Here is a 25,736-nt window from a genome sequence, read left to right on the forward strand (position 1 = left end):
TCTCTGTATATAGCCATGTTATTATCTATTCCCTATATATATCCATGTTATTTTCAACTCCCTATATAGCCAGGTTATTATCTACTCTCTGTATGTAGCCATGTTATTTTCTACTGCCTATATATAGCCATGTTATTTTCTACTCCCTATATAGCCATGTTATTATCTACTCTCTGTATATAGCCAAGTTATTATCTATTCCCTATATATAGCCATGTTATTTTCTACTCTCTGTATATAACCATGTTATTATCTATTCCCTATATAGCCATGTTATTATCTATTCCCTATATAGCCATGTTATTTTCTACTCCCTATATAGCCATGTTATTATCTGCTCTCTGTACATAGCCATGTTATTATCTATTCCCTATAGCCATGTTATTTTCTACTCCCTATATAGCCATGTTATTATCTACTCTCTGTATATAGCCATGTTATTATCTACTCTCTGTATATAGCCATGTTATTATCTATTCCCTATATAGCCATGTTATTTTCTACTCTCTGTATATAGCCATGTTATTATCTACTCTCTGTATATAGCCATGTTATTATCTACTCTCTGTATATAGCCATGTTATTTTCTACTCTCTGTATATAACCATGTTATTATCTATTCCCTATATAGCCATGTTATTATCTATTCCCTATATAGCCATGTTATTTTCTAATCCCTATATAGCCATGTTATTATCTACTCTCTGTATATAGCCATGTTATTATCTATTCCCTATATAGCCATGTTATTTTCTACTCTCTGTATATAGCCATGTTATTTTCTACTCTCTGTATATAGCCATGTTATTATCTACTCTCTGTATATAGCCATGTTATTATCTATGCCCTATATATAGCCATGTTATTATCTACTCTCTGTATATAGCCATGTTATTTTCTACTCTCTATATATAGCCATGTTATTTTCTACTCTCTATATATAGCCATGTTATTTTCTACTCTCAGTATATATCCATGTTATTTTCTACTCTCTGTATATAGCCATGTTATTATCTATTCCCTATATATAGCCATGTTATTATCTACTCTCTATACATAGCCATGTTATTTTCTACTCTCTGTATGTAGCCATGTTATTTTCTACTCCCTGTATATAGCCATGTTATTTTCTATTCCTTACATATAGCCATGTTAATTTCTACTCCCTATATTGCCATGTTATTATCTACTCTCTGTATATAGCTATGTTATTATCTATTCCTTACATATAGCCATGTTATTATCTACTCTCTGTATATAGCCATGTTATTTTCTACTCCCTATATAGCCATGTTATTTTCTACTCCCTATATTGCCATGTTATTATCTACTCTCTGTATATAGCCATGTTATTATCTATTCCCTATATATATCCATGTTATTTTCTACTCCCTATATAGCCATGTTATTATCTATTCTCTGTATATAGCCATGTTATTATCTATTCCTTATATATAGCCATGTTATTATCTACTCCCTATATAGCCATGTTATTTTCTACTCTCTGTATATAACCATGTTATTATCTATTCCCTATATAGCCATGTTATTATCTATTCCCCATATAGCCATGTTATTTTCTACTCCCTATATAGCCATGTTATTATCTGCTCTCTGTACATAGCCATGTTATTATCTATTCCCTATAGCCATGTTATTTTCTACTCCCTATATAGCCATGTTATTATCTACTCTCTGTATATAGCCATGTTATTATCTACTCTCTGTATATAGCCATGTTATTATCTATTCCATATATAGCCATGTTATTTTCTACTCTCTGTATATAGCCATGTTATTATCTATTCCCTATATAGCCATGTTATTTTCTAATCCCTATATAGCCATGTTATTATCTACTCTCTGTATATAGCCATGTTATTTTCTACTCTCTGTATATAGCCATGTTATTATCTACTCTCTGTATATAGCCATGTTATTATCTATGCCCTATATATAGCCATGTTATTATCTACTCTCTGTATATAGCCATGTTATTTTCTACTCTCTATATATAGCCATGTTATTTTCTACTCTCTATATATAGCCATGTTATTTTCTACTCTCAGTATATATCCATGTTATTTTCTACTCTCTGTATATAGCCATGTTATTTTCTACTCCATATATATAGCCATGTTATTTTCTACTCTCTATATATAGCCATGTTATTTTCTACTCTCTGAATATATAGCCATGTTATTTTCTACTCCATATATATAGCCATGTTATTTTCTACTCCATATATATAGCCATGTTATTTTCTATTCCCTATATAGCCATGTTATTTTCTATTCCCTATATAGCCATGTTATTTTCTACTCCCTATATATAGCCATGTTATTTTCTATTCCCTATATAGCCATGTTATTTTCTATTCCCTATATAGCCATGTTATTTTCTATTCCCTATATATAGCCATGTTATTTTCTATTCCCTATATAGCCATGTTATTTTCTACTCTCTGTATATAGCCATGTTATTTTCTACTCTCTGTATATAGCCATGTTATTTTCTACTCTCTATATATAGCCATGTTATTTTCTACTCTCTATATATAGCCATGTTATTTTCTACTCTCAGTATATATCCATGTTATTTTCTACTCTCTGTATATAGCCATGTTATTATCTATTCCCTATATATAGCCATGTTATTATCTACTCTCTATACATAGCCATGTTATTTTCTACTCTCTGTATGTAGCCATGTTATTTTCTACTCCCTGTATATAGCCATGTTATTTTCTATTCCTTACATATAGCCATGTTAATTTCTACTCCCTATATTGCCATGTTATTATCTACTCTCTGTATATAGCTATGTTATTATCTATTCCTTATATATAGCCATGTTATTATCTACTCTCTGTATATAGCCATGTTATTTTCTACTCCCTATATAGCCATGTTATTTTCTACTCCCTATATTGCCATGTTATTATCTACTCTCTGTATATAGCCATGTTATTATCTATTCCCTATATATATCCATGTTATTTTCTACTCCCTATATAGCCATGTTATTATCTATTCTCTGTATATAGCCATGTTATTATCTATTCCTTATATATAGCCATGTTATTATCTACTCCCTATATAGCCATGTTATTTTCTACTCTCTGTATATAACCATGTTATTATCTATTCCCTATATAGCCATGTTATTATCTATTCCCCATATAGCCATGTTATTTTCTACTCCCTATATAGCCATGTTATTATCTGCTCTCTGTACATAGCCATGTTATTATCTATTCCCTATAGCCATGTTATTTTCTACTCCCTATATAGCCATGTTATTATCTACTCTCTGTATATAGCCATGTTATTATCTATTCCCTATATAGCCATGTTATTTTCTAATCCCTATATAGCCATGTTATTATCTACTCTCTGTATATAGCCATGTTATTTTCTACTCTCTGTATATAGCCATGTTATTATCTACTCTCTGTATATAGCCATGTTATTATCTATGCCCTATATATAGCCATGTTATTATCTACTCTCTGTATATAGCCATGTTATTTTCTACTCTCTATATAGCCATGTTATTATCTATTCCCTATATAGCCATGTTATTTTCTACTCCCTATATAGCCATGTTATTATCTACTCTCTGTATATAGCCAAGTTATTATCTATTCCCTATATATAGCCATGTTATTTTCTACTCTCTGTATATAACCATGTTATTATCTATTCCCTATATAGCCATGTTATTATCTATTCCCTATATGGCCATGTTATTTTCTACTCCCTATATAGCCATGTTATTATCTGCTCTCTGTACATAGCCATGTTATTATCTATTCCCTATAGCCATGTTATTTTCTACTCCCTATATAGCCATGTTATTATCTACTCTCTGTATATAGCCATGTTATTATCTACTCTCTGTATATAGCCATGTTATTATCTATTCCCTATATAGCCATGTTATTTTCTACTCTCTGTATATAGCCATGTTATTATCTACTCTCTGTATATAGCCATGTTATTATCTACTCTCTGTATATAGCCATGTTATTTTCTACTCTCTGTATATAACCATGTTATTATCTATTCCCTATATAGCCATGTTATTATCTATTCCCTATATAGCCATGTTATTTTCTAATCCCTATATAGCCATGTTATTATCTACTCTCTGTATATAGCTATGTTATTATCTATTCCCTATATAGCCATGTTATTTTCTACTCTCTGTATATAGCCATGTTATTTTCTACTCTCTGTATATAGCCATGTTATTATCTACTCTCTGTATATAGCCATGTTATTATCTATGCCCTATATATAGCCATGTTATTATCTACTCTCTGTATATAGCCATGTTATTTTCTACTCTCTATATATAGCCATGTTATTTTCTACTCTCTATATATAGCCATGATATTTTCTACTCTCAGTATATATCCATGTTATTTTCTACTCTCTGTATATAGCCATGTTATTATCTATTCCCTATATATAGCCATGTTATTATCTACTCTCTATACATAGCCATGTTATTTTCTACTCTCTGTATGTAGCCATGTTATTTTCTACTCCCTGTATATAGCCATGTTATTTTCTATTCCTTACATATAGCCATGTTAATTTCTACTCCCTATATTGCCATGTTATTATCTACTCTCTGTATATAGCCATGTTATTTTCTACTCCCTATATAGCCATGTTATTTTCTACTCCCTATATTGCCATGTTATTATCTACTCTCTGTATATAGCCATGTTATTATCTATTCCCTATATATATCCATGTTATTTTCTACTCCCTATATAGCCATGTTATTATCTATTCTCTGTATATAGCCATGTTATTATCTATTCCTTATATATAGCCATGTTATTATCTACTCCCTATATAGCCATGTTATTTTCTACTCTCTGTATATAACCATGTTATTATCTATTCCCTATATAGCCATGTTATTATCTATTCCCCATATAGCCATGTTATTTTCTACTCCCTATATAGCCATGTTATTATCTGCTCTCTGTACATAGCCATGTTATTATCTATTCCCTATAGCCATGTTATTTTCTACTCCCTATATAGCCATGTTATTATCTACTCTCTGTATATAGCCATGTTATTATCTACTCTCTGTATATAGCCATGTTATTATCTATTCCATATATAGCCATGTTATTTTCTACTCTCTGTATATAGCCATGTTATTATCTATTCCCTATATAGCCATGTTATTTTCTAATCCCTATATAGCCATGTTATTATCTACTCTCTGTATATAGCCATGTTATTTTCTACTCTCTGTATATAGCCATGTTATTATCTACTCTCTGTATATAGCCATGTTATTATCTTTTCCCTATATATAGCCATGTTATTATCTAATCTCTGTATATAGCCATGTTATTTTCTACTCTCTATACATAGCCATGTTATTTTCTACTCTCTATATATAGCCATGTTATTTTCTACTCTCTGTATATAGCCATGTTATTTTCTACTCCATATATATAGCCATGTTATTTTCTACTCTCTATATATAGCCATGTTATTTTCTACTCTCTGTATATAGCCATGTTATTTTCTACTCCATATATATAGCCATGTTATTTTCTACTCTCTGTATATAGCCATGTTATTTTCTACTCTCTGTATGTAGCCATGTTATTTTCTACTCTCTATATATAGCCATGTTATTTTCTACTCTGTGTATATAGCCATGTTATTTTCTACTCTCTGTATATAGCCATGTTATTTTCTACTCTCTGTATATAGCCATGTTATTTTCTACTCCCTGTATATAGTCATGTTATTTTCTACTCTCTGTATATAGCCATGTTATGTTCTACTCTCTGTATATAGCCATGTTATTTTCTACTCCATATATATAGCAATGTTATTTTCTACTCCATATATATATAGCCATGTTATTTTCTACTCTCTATATATAGCCATGTTATTTTCTACTCTCTGTATATAGCCATGTTATTTTCTCCTCCATATATAGCCATGTTATTTTCTACTCCTTACATATAGCCATGTTATTTTCTACTCCATATATATAGCCATGTTATTTTTACTCTTTATTTTTTATTTGTTATTCACTGTATATTTTTTCCTCATTTCACTATTTCTATTTATAAAAATAAACAAAAAATCTTTACATTTTGGAAATGGACCCGTAAGTAAGCATTTCACTGTTAGTCTACACCTGTTGTCCACGAAGCATGTGACAAATACAATTGTATTTTATCTGAAATTTAATTTTTATCAAGATATTAGTTAAGAAAGATCCGTCATGCTCAGATAAAACCAGCCATTTTGGATTAGAAAGGACAGAAATGTAAAGTCAGTCAAACAAATGGGAAGGAAAATAATGGTAATGTCAGTCATAGCAGAAACAGGCATTTTTTGTGGTTAAGATTTAATTATCACTTGCCATGGATGCCGCCACATGGATGCCGGTGCCTGGAACGAGTTCTGGAATACGGACAAATGGATTGCGTCTTGGTGACACATATTTTCTTGCTCTCAAAAAATTTCTATTTTCTGTCGATCCTCCTACAGTGTAAATGTATTATCCAATCCACTGAGAGGCAGGTGCCAAGATTCCACAGACAGAAATATGCACCCCTGCAGCTGGCCTATTGGCATGCAGCACGTGACACTACACAAAAACACACAGACAATGCACACATGCATGCAAGTAAACGCACACATACTGTACACACACATCGGGGAATTACATGACACACACACACACACTGACACACACTTAACACAGCTTTGATCATATCACTAACATCAGCATGTGCATACATTGTTGAATTTTGCTGAATACGCTCAGGCACAAGGACACACACATACACACCGACTACCAAAGGCCCCAGAAAGGACTCATTGTAGGTAGGGTGTGCTCTACCCCTCCTTCATCATCTCTTCTGGGAAATACTCCAGGTCGTCGGCTGCCTTGGCCTGCATGATAAAGCCTGCAGTGAGACTCTGACCGGGTGTGTGAGTGAAATTTCAACTGCAGCACACGATAGGAGGCGTACACACAATAATAATAACGTGAGCGCTTACATTTGTCCTATTTCACACATGTAAAAGTGCATTGGAAGTGTTTTTTTTTTGCATTTCCCACTCTCCCCGAGAGCCAGGGATCAGCCATTATGGACAGCTATCCTGGAGCAGCTAGAGTTACATGCCTTGCTCAAGCGCACATCAACAGATTTTTTTCACCGAATGAGCTCTGGGATTTGAACCAGCAACCTTTGAATAACTGCCCGACCGCTCCTAACCGCTAGTCTACCTGCCGCCCCATGCACACATTCATGCACACACTCATACACACACTAAAGCACCGGTCAACAGACGACTGCATCATCCCCCCAGTATGTTTCCATCAAGATGAACCCCCTAAGAGACCGTCATCCATATTGTCACGGAGCCAGTGAGTTTATGGACAAGAGCACATAGACAGACAATCATACGGATGAGAGGGCGATTACACCAAGAAGAAATATTACTGATCATCGGATTGAAATAAGGTTGAGGGGGAGAGAACCACAACATGGTGGCCTCACGTCACCATCCTGTGTGTGTGTGTCGGCAGTGAATCTCTCCATGTCAGGTGACAGGTTTACGCAAGCCATAGAGACATCAAGGCTCCCCCAAATGTGACAGGGGCAGATTGTGTAACATACAGGCCATCTATTCTCCCTTCCGATCCTTGATGGGACGAGACGTTTTAATTCACCAGGGTAAGGATGCAGGACTTGACAACTGTACTCTTGTCAGAGCAAACAGAAGCATTCTCTGTGACTCCTATCGTTTAGGCTTTCTGCTTTGATTTACAGAGGTGGATGGGTTTGGAGAAAAGGTCCTTTGTTTTGTATAAACTAGGTTAATGATACCCGACTCCCGCCGTTGGACATCGATTGGCTATTGATTTGCTTTAACCATTGTGGATGTCAATGAGGTATGTGTTCAATGACTAGGTGTGAAGTACAGAGGTAGGATCTTAATTTGATCAACCCTTTGCTGGGGAGTTTCACTTAATTTTTTCCTTATGAAAAATGCATCAATCCCTACAAAAATATCCAATAATTATAATCCACATAATAATTCACATTTCCTGTTGCTGCAGGATTATTTTCCTGCTGTAGCAAACTGGCTCAAATTAAGATCCTACATCTGTATGTCCACCTCCATAGCTCTACATGTAACAGTTGTAACTTTACGTCGTCCCCTCGCCCCGACACGGGCGCGAACCAGGGACCTTCTGCACACATCAACAACGGTCGCCCACGAAGCATCGTTACCCATCGCTCCACAAAGGCCGCGGCCATTGCAGAGCAAGGGGCAACCCTACTTAAAGTCTCAGAGCAAGTGACGTAACTGATTGAAATGCTACTAGCGCGTACCCGCTAACTAGCTAGCCATTTCACATCCGTTACATACACAAAGAGCTAGTGTAAACAAGAGCAAGAACATCACCACTAGTATAAACAATAGTATCACCACTCTTGACACCTCCTCTCCATATCTACACGTTCTTCTCCTTATCTCATGTTGAAATACCTTGTGCACACTGAATAAACGTTGAATAATGGCATGCTGGAATTAAGCATGAATACTTCTCTGAGTTAGCCTTGCCCTGGTTTAAAGCTCCTCGAGGTATTGTACAACAACACTATCATAATTACCTGCTTCTCTGTGGACCCAACTGAAATTACACTCCATAATCCAAGGGATAAGAGCCAGTGTATGGCATTTATTCTCAATATATTCGACTCTCCACAGGGTCCCCCATGTTGACCAATCAGAATCAAGCTGAGTTTGAATGACACACTATTTAAGTAAACATAGGATGTGTGTCTGTGTGTGTGTCGGTGAGTGACCATGTCTATTTACCCCCACACATTGAAACATACTGGCACCGACAGCAGGGATCCTGTGATTAAGATGGTGCCATATTGTCAGTCTAGATAGAACATGGTTCTCCAGTAGCTACATCAAAGCCAGACCAGCGGAGTGGCCCATGTATTAACACATGACAGGAAGATGTGCCCTCACGTTCACACCTCACTTCCTGTGAACGTGTTTACGTGTTTCACCACTTGGCACATGGATCAAATAATAGTGAGAGTGAGAAGTGTCTTGTGAGTGGATTTATTTTTTTTGTTAATTTAACTAGGCAAGTCAGTTAAGAACAAATTCTTATTTACAATGACGGCCTATCCCAGCCAAACCCTCACCCGGATGACACTGGGCCAATTGTGTGCCGCCCTATGGGAGAATGTATCGCTGCAGAATGCTGTGGTAGCCATGCTGGTTAAGTGTGCCTTGAATTCTGTCAGAGCACTTCTAAACCATCCCACCTCCTCCTCCATGCTTCACGGTGGGAACCACACATGCGGAGATCATTCGTTCACCTACTCTGCATCTCACAAAGACAGCGTTTGGAACCAAAAATCTCAAATTTGGACTCATCAGACCAAAGGACAAATTTCCACCGGTCTAATGTCCATTGCTTGTGTTTCTTGGCCTAAGCAAGGCTCTTCTTCTTATTGGTGTTCTTTAGTAGTGGTTGCTTTGCAACAATTTGACCATGAAGGCCTGATTCAGTCTCCTCTGAACAATTCGACCATGAAGGCCTGTTTCAGTCTCCTCTGAACAGTTGATGTCTGTTACTTGAACTCTGTAAAGCATTTATTTGGGCTACAATTTCGGAGGCTGGTAACTCTAATGAACTTATCCTCTTCAGCAGGGGTAACTCTGGGTCTTCCTTTCCTGTGGCGGTCCTCATGAGAGCCAGTTTCATCATAGCGCTTGATGATTTTTGCCACTGCACTTGAAGAAACTTTAAAAGTTCTTGAAATGTTCCAGATTGACTGACCTTCATGTCTTAAGTAATGATGGACTGTTGTTTCTCTTTGCTTATTTGAGATGTTCTTGCCATAATATGGACTTGGTCTTGTACCAAATAAAAACATCAGTTCTTTACTGTATTTGTTGAGTCTCTCTCTAGTCATGTTTTTAAAAGCTTTGAATTCTCACAGTATCAATTTTGCTGTGCATTCGAGGCATCTTGAGGAAACTTCGCAGACACGGTGATATGAGCTATCTGATTGGCTAGCAATAGGCCTATAGGTGCACTTGATTTACTCTCTGGGCATGTTGGGTCGGCAGAGTTCTACCTTCAGACACATGATATTTTTCAAAATGGGAACACTGCCTGGACAGAGGATAACAGGTATGCTATCCACTACTACAGAGAGCCATCCTCAGTTGACCCCAAAACCTGTTCAAATGAACTTTGAACAAAACACTTACTCGTCTGGCAAAAGAACAGGCACAGTACAGATCATTATTATCTCTGATGCACACAAAGTGCTAAATAATTAAATAAATAATATAGACTAAACAGATTCCCCAAAATAGCTAGCACACTTGTCAAGCGGACTCCATAGAAACCATTAGGTTACTGTGGGAAAAGCAGTTGAATTAAGTCGTGCTCAAAGAGGTGAACAAAAGCAAACCAATCCCACAGGCTAATAACTCTGTCCCTTAAACACAGGGCATTCAAATTCAGTCCATATGTGTGACTGGGCAGACTCTTCCTGAGTCCCATTACTGCGTTGAACTAGTGCTATCCATTAACCACCATCCTCATTAAGGCCAAACAAAACGCCACCTAATTCTAATTAGATGGGAGTGATGTCAGCGGAACCGGGTAGAGAGCATTGTGGGAGTGAATTGCAAAACAAGGTTGCCTAACTCAATTTCCAGAATAAACCAAATTCACGCATATATTACAGAAGAAATACAGCGTGGGGTGGCTGAAACAATGCTGTTAAATAGGCTTGAAGTTGTACAAGGTGCAACAGGCGAGGTATCTACAACAATCTCCCCCGGGCCTTCTCATAGCACAGAGTTATCCTTCAGTCAACAAACGGATGCCATTAACAACAATGTATTAAATTAGCACTCAAGGTTGCAGTCTGTATATGCCCTCTCTCTATTTATATAATGCATTCACTCAGTCTCACAGATCTTCATTTGAGCCAGTTTGCTACAGCAGGAAAATGATCCTGCAGCAAAAGGAAATGTAAATTATTATGTGGATTATAATTAATGGACATTTTCTGTAGAGGTTGATACATTTTCATTAGGGCAAATCAAGTCGGACATTTTAAAGTGGAAATTACAAACTTTCGAAGCCTTTTTAAACCTTGAATACACTACAAGTTGGCATTTCCTGATGTGCAGGAAAATTCTCAGCAACAAAAGCGTGATCAAATTAAGATCCTACATCTGTATAGGCTTACAGTGCCTTCTGAAAGTATTCACACTGTCATGTATACTCCCTCTCTGGCTCGCTAGGTCACCAGGCAGCTCATTATTACACACACCTGTCACCATCGTTACGCGCACCAGTGCCTCATCAGACTCACCTGGACTTCATCACCTTCCTGATTACCTTCCCTATATATGTCACTCCCTTTGGTTCCTTCTCCAGGCGTAATTGTTTTTGTTCTGTTGTTTCGTGTCTGTAGGCTGCTTGTGTTTCTTGTTTTGTTTGTTTATTTATTAAATTATTCACTCCCTGTACTTGCTTCCCGACTCTCAGCATTCACGGTACACACACCCCACAAAGTGGGATTAAAAGGGGTTTAATTGTCATTTTAAATCCCAAATACTTTGTTATGTAAAAGATGGAAGAAATAGTCATAATAATATCTTTAATTTATGTAAGTATTCAACCTTCTGAGTCAACAAATGTTAGAATCACATTTGGCAGCGATTACAGCTGTGAGTGTTTGTTGGTAGAACTCTCAGAGCTTTACACGTTGTACAATATTTTCCCATTAATGTAAGAAATTGTTCCAACCCTGTATATTCTGTTGTTGCTAGACAGCCATTTTCAAGTCTTGCCATAGATTTTCAAACCGATTGAAGTCAAAACTGTAACTAAGCCACTCAGGAACATTCAAATTCGTCTTGGTAAGCAACTCTTTGCCTTGTGTTTTAGGTAATTGTCCTGCTGAAAGGTGAGTTTGTCTCCCAGTGTCTGTTGGATAGCAGACTGAACCAAGTTTTCCTCTAGGATTTTGGCTGTGCTTAGTTCTATTCAGTTAATTTTTATCCCCAAAAAACTCCCTTGCCGATGACAAGCATAACCATAACCTGATGCAGCCACCACCATGCTTAAAAATATGAAGAGTGCTACTCAGTGATGTGTTGGATTTTCCCCAAACATAACGCTTTTTATTCAGGACAAAAAGTTAATTTCTTTGCCACATTATTTTAGTGCCTTATAGCAAGTTTTGGAATATTTTGTACAGACTTCCTTCTTTTCACTCTGTCATTTATGTTAATAATGTGGAGTAACTACAATGTTGTTGATCCATCCTCAGTTCACATGTCACAGCCATTAAACTCTTAACTGTTTTAAAAACCATTGGACTCATGGTGAGATTCCTTCCTCTCTCAAGGGGGCTTGTATCTTTGCAGTGACTGGTTGAATTGATACACCATCCTAAATATAATTAATAACTGCACCATGCTAAAAGGGATATTTAATGTCTGCTTTTTTTACCGATCTTCCAATAGGCGCCCTTTGCGAACCATTGGAAAACCTCTCTGGTCTTTGTGGTTGAATCTGTGCTTGAAATGTACTGCTCGACTAAGAGAGCTTACAGATAATTGTATGTGTGAGGTAAAGAGACGGGGTAGTAATTTAAAAATCATGTTAAACACTACTATTGCACACAGAGTGAGTCAATGCAACTTACTATGTGACTTTACTCCTGAACTTGTTTAGGCTTGCCATAACAAAAGGGTTCAATAGTTATTGACTCAGCTTTTCATTTTGTATAACATTTCTAAACATTTCTAAAAACACAATTCCACTTTGACGTTATGGGGCATTGTGTGTAGATCAGTAACACTATTTTTTATCTATTTTAAATTCAGTCTGTAACACAACAAAATGTGAAAAAAGTCAAGGGGTGTGAATCCTTTCTGAAGGCAGTGCATTCAGAAAGTATTCAGACCCCTTACCCTTTTCCACATTTTGTTACCTTACAGCCTTATTCTAAAATTGATTAAATTCGTTGTTTTCCTCATCAATCTAAACACAATACCCCTTAATGACAAAGCAAAAACAGGTTTTTAGAAATTTCTGCAAATTTCTTAAAAAAATATATCTCTTATTTACATAATTATTCAGACCCTTTGCTATGAGACTCAAAATTGAGCTCCTTTTTTATTTATTTATTTTATTTCACCTTTATTTAACCAGGTAGGCTAGTTGAGAACAAGTTCTCATTTACAACTGCGACCTGGCCAAGATAAAGCATAGCAGTGTGAACAGACAACAACACAGAGTTACACATGGAGTAAACAATAAACAAGTCAATAACACAGTAGGGGAAAAAATGAGTCTATATACATTGTGTGCAAAAGGCATGAGGAGGTAGGCAATAAATAGGCCCTAGGAGCGAATAATTACAATTTAGCAGATTAACACTGGAGTGATAAATCATCAGATGATCATGTGCAAGTAGAGATTCTGGTGTGCAAAAGAGCAGAAAAGTAAATATATATAAGGTGTTTAAGTAACAAAACGGATGGCACTATGATAAACTGCATCTAGTTTGCTGAATAGAGTATTGGAAGCTATTTTGTAGATGACATCGCCGAAGATGTCATTGTTGAACATAAGACTGTAAAACACCAGGAAATCCGCTCCAAGTGATTTGCATGTTTGGAAATCCGTTTCCAAGTATTCCCATGCATAATAGAGATCACGTATACAAACGTAAGCAAGATTTAAAATGATTATGTTTAAGTCAAATTGTATATCTGTTTGGGCTTCTTGCAAATCAATTGCAGTCTACAAATTTCTTGCCATTTCATTCTGCCCCCTGACCATTCGCTCAAGAAAAAAAATCATTCCGCAGCTGAATCTAGTCAATGATCCCTGGTGTAGAGGTTTGTAATATACGGATGTTGGTCAAGCAGAATGATCCAGATGAACAAGATAAAACACGTACATGTGCATACACAAACTCCACATGAAAAGGACCATACCAAAACAAAATGTTGCACTCCATTTGCTCTATTTGAATTCACTCGCATGGCCTTTTGGGTATAGTATATTTCAACATGTCATGGAATGCATGTAGAGTGCATTTGGAAAGTATTCAGAGCCATTGACTTTTTCCATATTTTGTTACATTACAGCCATCTTCTAAAATGTATTAAATCGTTTTTCCCCCTCATCAATCTACACACAATACCCCACAATGACAAAGCAAAAACAGGTATTAAGATTCTTTTGCAAATTTATACGTTTTTTAATAAAAACATATTATTTTCCATACTGTGAGAATTCAGACCCTTTATTCAGTACTTTGTTGAAGCCCCTTTGACAGCGATTACAGAATCAAGTCTTCTTGGGTATGACGGTACAAGCTTGACATACCAGTATTTGAGGAGTTTCTCCCATTCTTCTCTGCAGATCCTCTCGAGCTCTGTCAGGTTGGATAGGGAGAGTCACGGCACAGCTATTTTCAAATCTCCCCAGAGATGTTAGATTGGTCCAGGCTATGGCTGGGCCACTCAAGAACATTCAGAGACTTGTCCCGAAGCCACTCCTGCATTGTCCTGACTGTGGCTTAGGGTCGTTATCCTGTTGGAGGTCCTGAGCGCTCTGGAGCAAGTTTTCCAACAAGGATCTCTTTGTGCTTTGCTCCTTTTACTGAGGAGTGGCTTCCATCTGGCCACTCTACCACAAAGGCCTGATTGGTGGAGTGCTGCAGAGATGGATGTCCTTCTGGAAGGTTCTCTAGAGCTCTGTCAGAGTGACCATCGGGTCCTTCTTCCCAGATTTCTCAGTTTTGCCGGGTGGCCAGCTCTAGGAAGAGTCTTGGTGGTTCCAAACTTCTTCCATTTAAGAATGATGGAGGCCACTGTGTACTTGGGGATCTTCAATGCTGCGGACATTTTTTGGTACCCTTCCCCAGATCTATACCTTGACACAATCCTGTCTCAGAGCTCTACGGACAATTCCTTTGACCTCATGGCTTGGTTTTTGCACGGTCAACTGTGGGACATTATATAGACAGGTGTGTGCCTTTCCAAATCATGTCCAGTCAATTGAATTTACTACAGGTGGACTGAAATCAAGTTGTAGAAACATCTCAATGATCATCAATGGAAACAGGATGCACCTGAGTTCAATTTCGAGTCTCATAGCAAAGGGTCTGAATACTTACGGTAATCAGGTATTTCTGTTTTTTATATTTAATACATTAGCAAACATTTCTAAAAAACAGTTTTTTCTTTGTCATTATGGAGTATTGTGTGTAGATTGATGAGGGGGAAAATTACTTTAACACAATTTATCACAAAGCTCTAACGTAATAAAATGTGGAAAAATTGAAGGGGTCTCAATACTTTCCGAATGCACTGTATACATGTTTGCTTCACACGAAGGCTACTCTCTTTATTCCTGGTATAATAACACATTGAATATAGGATATGAAGACTATACTTAGTCCACAATGCCCTAGCTACTGCATAGCTGACAATGGATGGCCCACTCCATTGCCAAGGTCCCCCTGAATGCTCGTATAGGCTAATTGAATGAACATTATTGGTCATTCAGGACAGCTTTTTCTTGTGGCTGAAGTGCACTGTACACACCTGCATAAGCACCACCCACACACAAAAATAACCAGAAACAATGTCCTACATGTGCCCATGGCTCTGTGAACAATGGCGGCAGGCCAGAATTCTACTTTGTGTTAATGGACTCTAAAGTTTCTTTTAAGTCTTAGGTTTTCTCATGACTAGTTTCTCATGGTAGATTTGAAGACGAATGACAATTAACAGAGGTTCCATAACTTAAAAGTGGTACTTGGGAGAGGAGCAGGTGTTTTGTACAGCTAGCAAAGAGAGACAGAGGCTATAAACGGAGTCATTAAAGGGATACTTCAGGATTTTGGCAATGAAGCCCTTTATCTTCATCTTCATATATATGAACCCGCGGATACCATTTTTATATCTCTGCGTCCAGTATGTAGGAAGTTATAGGCAGTTTCGCAAGCCAATGCTAACTAGCGTTAGCACAATGATTGGAAGTCTTTGGTAATAGTAGCATGCTAGCTGTTACCATAGACTTCCAGGCATTGTGCTAACACTGTTAGCAATTGCGTTAATGCTAGTTAGCAACTTCCTTCAAACTGCACTTGGAGACATACAAATGGCATCCACAAGTTAATCAGACTCTGAGTAAATAGATAAAGGTCTTAATTGCCAAAATCCCAAAGTATCCCTTTAATATCTATGTAATCTCTATGCATAGAACACAGCATTCTTGATAGGACTGTCAGTGCCCACAAAATTCATCTCAGGTTCAATCTATTCAGGTTTAATATAATGATAGTTATCTCTCTGTAATATTTAATGGATATTAAAGATAATGTTGGAGTTCCAAGCACAATGGAGGATAGGTACAGAAAATGACTAATGTAATTGAATTCCAGAACTGGAAGTGAATGAAATGTAAAAAAAAAAAACATTGTATCTCAAGAGATTTCATGCAGACGATTAATCTTTAGAGAGAGGATCCATTTGCCATTCTTAGCTATGATAAAATATAAATCTGGTTTATATGAAACAACCATACGGAACATTATATCCCTGAAACACAGGATTAAGTACGTATCAAATCCTGCACAGTTTGACAGCATTCGTAAAAAAAAAAATCATTTTCCAATTACTGTCTACATGTCCACCAGGAAAAGCAATACAAACAAGCTTCTCTTTATAATTGTCTTTCCTTTATTGTTTTTTTTGTTGTCCAATCATAACTACACACGGACATAGCAGGAACAAAAATCATTTTGCTTCCTTGAGGAGGTCTCTGGGGTCTGGTCACATGGCCAGGCTAAGGGTGTGGAAGCCACGGTAATCACACACAGAATGTAATTGAGCGTTTGAATGACAGCTGTCTGGCGATGATAGGTGGTAGTAATGTGATTATTGCCACGGTCCTGGCGGCTCTCACTGCTTTAATCACATTGTAGGCCAGCTTGTGTGTGCAGTGGTGGGAGCCTGAATTCACAAAGACCAGCCCACACAGTCTCTGCTCTTCTTAGCTTTGCTCAAAACCTAGGTATAGGAGAACCAAAGCCAATGGGAGTTTACGTCGCAATAGTAAGCTACCATGGAAACCCGTTAATCACAACAAAATATCCTTTCAGAGAGAAAGTATAGAGCAGGTAGGTACAGACCTTAATGAGTCGGATGGATGAACCTAATGCAGTTGAGGAGCCCCTAAGGTGTCTGTCTAATGCATATCTGAATCAAAATGTGCATTGTGTGTGCTCGGCACACAATATTGCACCTACTGTATATCTTATTGACATCAATGCATGATTTAAAATGAAAACTGTAGTTACACACACTATCCTAAGATAGGAACTGCCCATAGAGTTTGACAGGGTGGCCAATCGGAGGAAACTAGACTCACTTACTTTACCGATAAATGTAGCACAGGGTGACTTGGTTTCGCTCTGTCGTGATGTGGTGGCCTTGCCTGTGACTTAAAATGAGTGTCGCCCTGGGCCCAAGAGAGAATTTCCTCTTGGTCTCAGTGGGCGGCTGAGGGGAAAACGGCTCATAATAATGCCCGGAAAGGAGCAAATGGAATGTTGTCCAACACCTGGAAACCATGTGTTTGATGTATTTGTTTACATTCCACCAATTCCGCTCCAGTCATTACCACAAGCCTGTTCTCCCCAATTAAGGTGCCACCAACCTCCTGTGCTCTTGGTGTAATCGTTAAGACGTTGTTTCCCGAGCGGGAAACCAGGATTCAGTTCCCACCAGCTACATAAACAAGGAGGCAAGCAAGGAAGTATACACCAGATAGGAACAGTAAAGTGGACCCTTGGTTTTTTCAGGGTCAGCCATAGTATTACAGCACCCCTTGAGCAAATTAGGGTTAAGTGCCTTGCTCAAGGACACATCAACACATTTTTCACCTTGTCGGCTCAGGTATTCAAAACAGCAACCTTTCAGTTAATGGCCCGACGTTCTAAACACTAGGCTACCCGCCCACCTACCTGTCGAATAGTACTCTACACTGTGTTGCCCCCACTTTCAGGGCCAGACAGTGTGTTACAAGAAGGGAATATGATTAGCATGCTCTGTTAAGCAGCCTGCCATAGTAACACAGTGGTGTGTTATGAGTGTGTTTACACTGTAACCTTTGATGTCTTCTGAGAGGACAAAGACACCTTTATGGAAAAACCACATGATTTCACATGTGGAAGATTACATGATGTCACATGTGACATTTCCACATTTTTTGCAAGTTTTTGCTAAGTGCCTAGTATAGGTAATGAATGTGTATGGGAATGCTATAGACTTTGTTGTGCAGCTGAAAGGTCAGTGTACTTCAAATCCAGAGGTTGTGAGTTCAAATCCCAGGGTAAGACATACTTTAGCTGAACAGCAATTTCACATGTGAAGTGTTCCAAAACCCCGTTATCACGTGAAGTACTCCAAAAATACATGTTTTCACATGTCATGTGAAATCATGATTTTCCACTTGTGAAATCATGTGGGTCAACATGTGATGAAATGAACCTACACCATCAGCCATTGCTGTTCATTGTGCAGAATTGTTTTGGTAATTTGACAGTAAATTTCTACAATAATACTGTTTAGCTATATACATATATATACACTCGAATCGCAATGCACTTGGGTACTTTTTGGCCCATCCTGCAAGTTAATTTGGCACGCCTCACTTGCAATTGCATTTAAACTTATAGGACACTAGTTTATATCAACTTATAGCACAAACTGTTTTTAAAACATCCTGTAATTTTATAGTAAGTTACCGGCTACTGAGTTGCGATAAAAATTGTGGAAACAACTTTTAATGTACACTGAGTGTACAAAGCATTAGGAGCACCTGAATGTGACCAGGTTAATCCAGGTGAAAGTGGTGATCCCTTATTGATGTCACTTGTTAAATCCACTTCAAATCGGTGTAAATGAAGGGGAGGGAACAGTTAAAGAAGGATTTTTAAGCCTTGAGACAATTGAAACATGGATTGTGCATGCATGTCATTCAGAGAGTGAAAGTGCAAGTCGAAATATTTAAGTGTATTTGAACGGGGTATGGTAGTAGGTGCCAGGCGCAACGGTTTGTGTCAAGTACTGCAACGCTGCTGGGTTTTTCACGCTCAACAGTTTCCTGTGTGTATCAAGAATGGTCCATCACCCAAAGGACATCCAGCCAACTTGACACAACTGTGGCAAGCATTAGAGTCAACATGGTCCAGCATCCCTGTGGAACACTTTCAACAACCTGTAGAGTCCATGCCCTGATGATTTGGGGCAGTTCTGAGAGCAAAACGGGGTGCATCTTAATATTAGAAAGAAGTTCCTAATGTTTGGTATACTCATTGTGTGTTCCAAGCAAAAAGTATGAACCTGGTGGCACTGCAGAAATGTCAATGCACTCCCAACCAAGCAATTGCAAGTCCAAATCCCTGAAGAATGATTGTATACTCTACGTCAAGTGTGCTTAAGCACTGCTAGTTTTACATTGGTGGTGATAATTGTACATTTTTTTTACTTGATTCTGGGCACCTTTTAGCTAAGTGCAGGAATGCATTCTTGCCAATAAGACTGTGGCCATATCTCTTTTACACTCACATATCTGGGGGTGTAGCTGCCCTGTAGCAGGACATTACAGATTGGTAGCGAGCAAGGGGTTATTTGTTCAAATACCATTTAAGGCTAGGTCCCAGTTTTGTTCGCAGTACAAAATTATACAAGATTTTACAGTAATGGAAATTAGAACACAGCGGCATATTGTCATTTTATAGAAATAACATTTAAGTTGTTGTATATATTTACTCTACTTTAACAGCAACTTAAGCAAAGTGCAGAAATGTATTCTTAGCAATAAATTTATAGCTAAAGATGTCCATAGACCTGGTGGCTGGGCAGGAACTTCAGGTAGCTAGCAGCTAAGAGGTTGTGAGTTAAAATGAAGTCCCAAGTAATCAACATACAGCAGCATACTGTCCTTTAACTTTCATTTACCTGTAAATATACAAGTTATACAGTAACTTGTCACGTTCCTGACGTCCCTTGTCACATTTATTTGACATTAATTTCACATGATATCATGTTCTCACGTGCTCACATGTTGTCACGTGTAGTTTTATGTTATCACATGTTGCTTCACATGTTCCTTTACATGTTATCACATTAACTTCACATGAAATCACGAGATCATATGAGATCACATGAGATGACACGAGATCACATGTGATCATGTGAATTTCATGTGTTTTTTCCATAAGGGCAGAGAGAGAGAGAGAAATCAAAATTGCGATGGTGTTAAACTGCAAGATAACACAGAGCTCCCCTTCGTTTAACTGTAGCATGAAGATGAGACATCAGTATCTCTGAGTATTGTTTGAATCCTACAGAAGCAATAAACTGGAAAATATTAGGCCTAAATCGATGACACAATAGACACAATGTTCATATCACCACAGTAACCACATTGTTCCATAATTGTCCAGTGGACAGTCAATGAACTCCACAAAGCCAGTGTGACTGATGTGTGTGAAATACATCTCTATTTCAAGTTGCAAATCACCAAAGCAGGTGAGGGAAAAGGTAGGTGCAGCGGAACGGATTGATGGCAACACAACACAACAACGATTCCCACCTCATCTCATCTCCCTGCCACCGCTCGGCCATGTTCTTAATTCTATCGTTTAAATACGAAGACACAAAGGGCCCCGCTAAGTAAAAAATGCATGACAGGGAACTAAAAGCCGAAAGCCAATCCTTGGACAACAGACAATTAATATCTTCCCTTCCTCCCATCCATCCCTCTTCCACTCTGTCTCTCTCGCTACTCCCCTCTCTCATTCCTGCCTAAAAAAGGAAAATAGTCGAAGTGGAGATCTCGGAATTCCAATTACAATGGCAGTAATTAGGAAAGAATGTGGGGTTCTCACAATTATGATCTGGCTTGCAAGCGACCCCTCCGCCGCAGCTTTAATTAGCCCTATAATGCCTGAGAATATATTTCCTCCTCTCTCTGTCTTCCTCCTTGGAGCTGAATTAACTAACTGATTCTGAGGAGGAGGAGGATGACAACAAGGGAGGAGGGGGGGGGGGGACAACAAGAAGAGAGGAGGGAGGAGGAGGGGATGACGACGAGGAGGAAGAAGAGGGGAGGGGAGGAGGAGGACAACGAGGAGGGAGGAGAGGGGGAAGAGGAGGTTGAGGAGGACGGAGAAGATGATGAGGAGGGAGGAGAGGGAGGACGACTAGGAGGAGGTTGAGGAGGAGGAGATGAGAGGGGGAGGTGGAGGAGGCAGGAGAGGGCTGCATGAATTTGTTTCCCCAGTTAGGGTTGGCAGGGTGAAGAACAGAACGGCAGCCCTTACAGCTCCTGCAGAGCAACACTGTCACTACTACTGCTGCTATTAGTACTGATAATAATGCTCCAATGCAGACCCTGATATGGCCAGCTCCCATGCTCGCTATGCAAGGAATCTACACACTTTCATCTGCTGCTGTCTGTTACCCTTTCCTGGCCTAACAAGGCTTATCTATTTAAGATCTCTTCTTCATTAATCAATCAATAGTACATTACTTTACTATTTATCTGTAGTAGTCTAATAAGCGCCTCTGAAAGCTCATGTGGTGCTTGGTTTGTTTGTCATTGCCTGTCTATCACTGAAGAGCTGAGGTTCACCCTCCTCCTGACATTACTATCTTATCTTCAGCATTCCATTTCTAATGCTACGCTAAACAGTTTGAACCTGGCAGTATATCTCAGCAAACATATACTGTACGTCTGTACCTTGTACAGTACCAATCTGCCTTAGGCAATAATGCTACTGTTATTTCAGTGAAAGATATAATCATCCTTTAATAGCTTTATCATACACTACTGAATAGAAAGTAAATGCATCCACTTTCCGGGTAGATGAGTTCCTTTTAGTCCTTAACTGACAGGCAGTCTGATATTAAGAGCCTATAATTATGATGCTAATTCCACAAAGACCATTATGGTTCTGCTTATTACGGGTCTTAAATTGAGGACTTCAATAAGAGCCTCTATTGGTTTTGTAGTTAAATGATATGGTCGTCATAATAATTTGGCTCTGCCTCTTTTTTAAATGTAGAATTGAAGGCATATGGCACTCCAATATTAAGCAGAATGCTTACACACATTTGATCAGCCAAAGGGTTTGAAACAGAGTTAGCCATTTTTTTTTTAAAGAGAGCATAACACACATTGTTAACATAAACTGTGAGTCGGATGATCTTGGTTAGTTTGAACCATAACTGGATGGCCACATTACCCCCAGATGAAACTGAAATAGCAGTCTTACCAATTGGTACCGTCATATGACTTGAGCAGAGGTCCTGTCATTATGCTATGACTAAACTGTCACCTCTGCCGATGACTTCAGTACGCTTGGGTCTCTGTGTGTCCCAAATGGCAACCTATTCCCTATGTAGTGCACTACCTCTGACCAGGGCCCATAGAGCTCAAGGCAAAAGTAGTGCGCTATACTGGACATAGGGTGCCATTTAGGAGGCAGCATCTGAGTCATCAAAGGTAGTGTGACCAACGCAGGGTTGTAAAGGCAGTCAGGGTATGCAGGGTGAGAGCGGAGAGGAGAGCGGTGCTAATGAATTCTCCCAGCCAGTTCATAAACGACCCATACATCCACCAGGACCTCCCCAGGGGAACACTTAGCACCGGGTCAAACAGGCTCCTCCGTAGCATGTTCTTTCAGAGCCATTCAAACCAAAGGTCAACACGGATTTATCACAGTGCTATTGATGGATGTCAATGACACCCAGGGTTTAGGCGGCGGGAGCGTGCTGCTTGAACATGCAGGGGCTTAGAGCTGAGCAGGTTGACATAAAGTGTGGTCAACTTTGTTCTAAGGGCAGAAAGAATCTGATTGGTTTAGAGCAGTACAAATCTGATTGGTTTCTAAAAGGTCAATGGGCAGAGTTTAACAGATGCACAACTTTGGAAAACATGGCGGAGGTTTGAACTGAGAATCTTATAACTAAATCTTTGAATTGTAGAATTTTGAAATCATTATTTATGTTACAGTAGAAAATGTGACAACCCAGAAAACAGGAGACATCAGTAATTTTTATTTGACCTTTATTTAACTAGGCAAGTCAGTTAAGAACAAATTCTTATTTTCAATGAAAGCCTAGGAACACTGCCTTGATCAGGGGCAGAACGACAGATTTGTACCTTGTCAGCTCGGGGATTTCGGTTACTAGACCAACGCTCTTACCACTAGGCTATGCTGCCGCCCCATTAATTCCCTTAAAGGGTGAGTCCCAACCCCAATTTCAGCCTTTGCCCAACCCCTTCAAATTTTCAAAAATGCATTCTGTTGAGAAGTTGCAGGTTGGAGGAATTGCTCATATTACTTTTGGGGGTGGGTAAATGTAGTTGTACCTGATGCCAACACTTTTTCACAAAAGCATACTTACCAAAAGCACCCACTGGCACCCTCTGATAGTACCATGATGTGCATCGCAAGGAAATACAGCTCTGGACAGTTAGCTCACAGTGGTAAGGCAACCGCGTTCCCGACATCTATTGCTACTTGTTGTGTGAGTTTGAACCCTGACAGTATAATACGGACCGTGGTCCGCCAGTTGAGTATGGGGGTGAAAAGTTCAATCATCACCTTGAAAATGAAGATTAGGGGCTCAATTCAATCCAACCCACATTGCAGTAGTTACGCAGTAGTGGTTTTTCCAATGGGGAAATTCACTCACAGATTGGTCATGGGGTACTATATAAGAACCTACAAGTACTACCAGGGCATTCCCCTCACAGGTGGTGGCAGGACAACAACCTCTCCCTCAACGTGATCAAGACAAAGGAGAAGATTGTGGACTACAGGAAAAAGAGGACTGAGCACATGTCCCCATTCTCATCGACAGGGCTGTAGTGGAGCAGGTTGAGAGCTTCAAGGTCCTTGGTGTCCACATCATCAACAAACTAACAAGGTCCAAGCACACCAAGATAGTTGTGAAGAGGGCACGACAAAAGCTATTCCCACTCAGGAGACTGAAAATATTTGGTATGGGTCCTCAGATCCTAAAAAGGTTTTACAGCTGCACCATTGAGAGCATCCTGACTGGTTGCATCTGCTCTGCTTGGCCTCCGACCGCAAGGCACTACAGAGGGTAGTGCGAATGGCCCAGTACATCACTGGGGCCAAGATTCCTGCCTTCCAGGACCTCTATACCAGGTGTCAGAGGAAGGCCCTAAAAATTGTCAAAGACTCCAGCCACCCTAGTCATAGACTGTTCTCTCTGCTACCGCACGGCAGCGGTACCAGAGCGCCAAGTCTAGATCCAAGAGGCTTCTAAACAGCTTCTACCCCCAAGCCAGAAGACTCCTTAACATCTAATCAAAAGGATACCCAGACTATTTGCATTGCCCCCCATTTTACACCGCTACTACTCTCTGTTGTTATCATCTATGCATAGTCACTTTAGTAACTCTACCTACATGTACATATTACCTAACTAACCGGTGCTCCTGCACATTGACTCTGTACCGGTACCCCCATGTATATAGTCTCGCTATTTTTATTTTACTGCTGCTCTTTAATTACTTGTTACTTTTATTTCTTATTCTTATCCATATTTTTTTAACTGCATTGTTGGTTAGGGGCTCATAAGTTAGCATTTCACTGTAAGGTTGTATTCAGCGTATGTGACTAATACAATTTGATTTGATTTGAGCTGCTTGGTCAGGATTAATCATACCCTTCTAGGTAGGATTCCCCTGACTGGTTAACTAGGGGCTCTGGGCTGGGGAGGGGGTCTGGGGGAGCATAAGGGAAGGTGACAGGCTTTTAATACCAAAATGATGCAATTAAAAGGAGAGAAAGGGTGGAAAAGCCATCGATCCTTTAATTTGCAAAGCGTGGCAGTAACAAACGACCCGACATCATCAGTCCTCTACGACCCCCCCGCCCCCCCCCCCCCCCCCCCCAGTCACCCCGTCTCCAACTCTCATACAGTATGATACATTATGCATGCTAATCCACCAGTAGCCTCCCCACCCCAACCCTCTTCAAATGAGTTTGGATGACAGGTTATGTAGTGTACAGAGAAGTGGGGTCTGGACTATAGTCTCTCTCTCTCTTTCTCTCTCTCTCTCTCTCTCTCTCTCTCTCTCTCTCTCTCTCGTACAGTAAGTAGAGTTAGTTGACCCAAGTAGTGGACCATACCATCTCAATTTCCATTTAGCCTCCTGGTCCATGTCCATTGCTAATGAAGTACACCCCTGACCATTTTTCTTCCTCGCCGCAAAGAGAGAAAGAGAGAGAGCGAGAAAGAGAATGAGAGACACAGAGAGAGAGAGAGAGAGAGAGAGAGAGAGAGAGAGAGAGAGAGAGAGAGAGAGAGAGAGAGAGAGAGAGAGAGAGAGAGAGAGAGAGAGAGAGAGAACATGGCAGGACGGGTGTGTTTGAAGGTGACACCAGTACCAGTTAAAAATGATGCACTTATAAAGTGGTTTTAATTAAGTGCCTCCTTTTTAATCCTTTGATTGATAGTTGGACAAGAACGAACAGGGGACTTTGTTAAATTTAGTACATGTGTCAATGACAAAGATGTGATGAGCCG

At 39.1% G+C, this 25,736-nt stretch overlaps 1 protein-coding gene across 2 annotated transcripts in view; it reads right to left on the minus strand.

Moving 5' to 3' along the window:
• grid1b (glutamate receptor, ionotropic, delta 1b) overlaps nt 1–25,736 on the minus strand; it is a 426,632-nt gene that overhangs the window by 271,795 nt on the left and 129,101 nt on the right. The gene's annotated exons all lie outside the window — the stretch shown is intronic.

Source organism: Salvelinus fontinalis, chromosome 1 (assembly GCF_029448725.1).
Source record: "Salvelinus fontinalis isolate EN_2023a chromosome 1, ASM2944872v1, whole genome shotgun sequence".
In the NCBI taxonomy this organism is placed as follows: Eukaryota; Metazoa; Chordata; class Actinopteri; order Salmoniformes; family Salmonidae; genus Salvelinus; species Salvelinus fontinalis.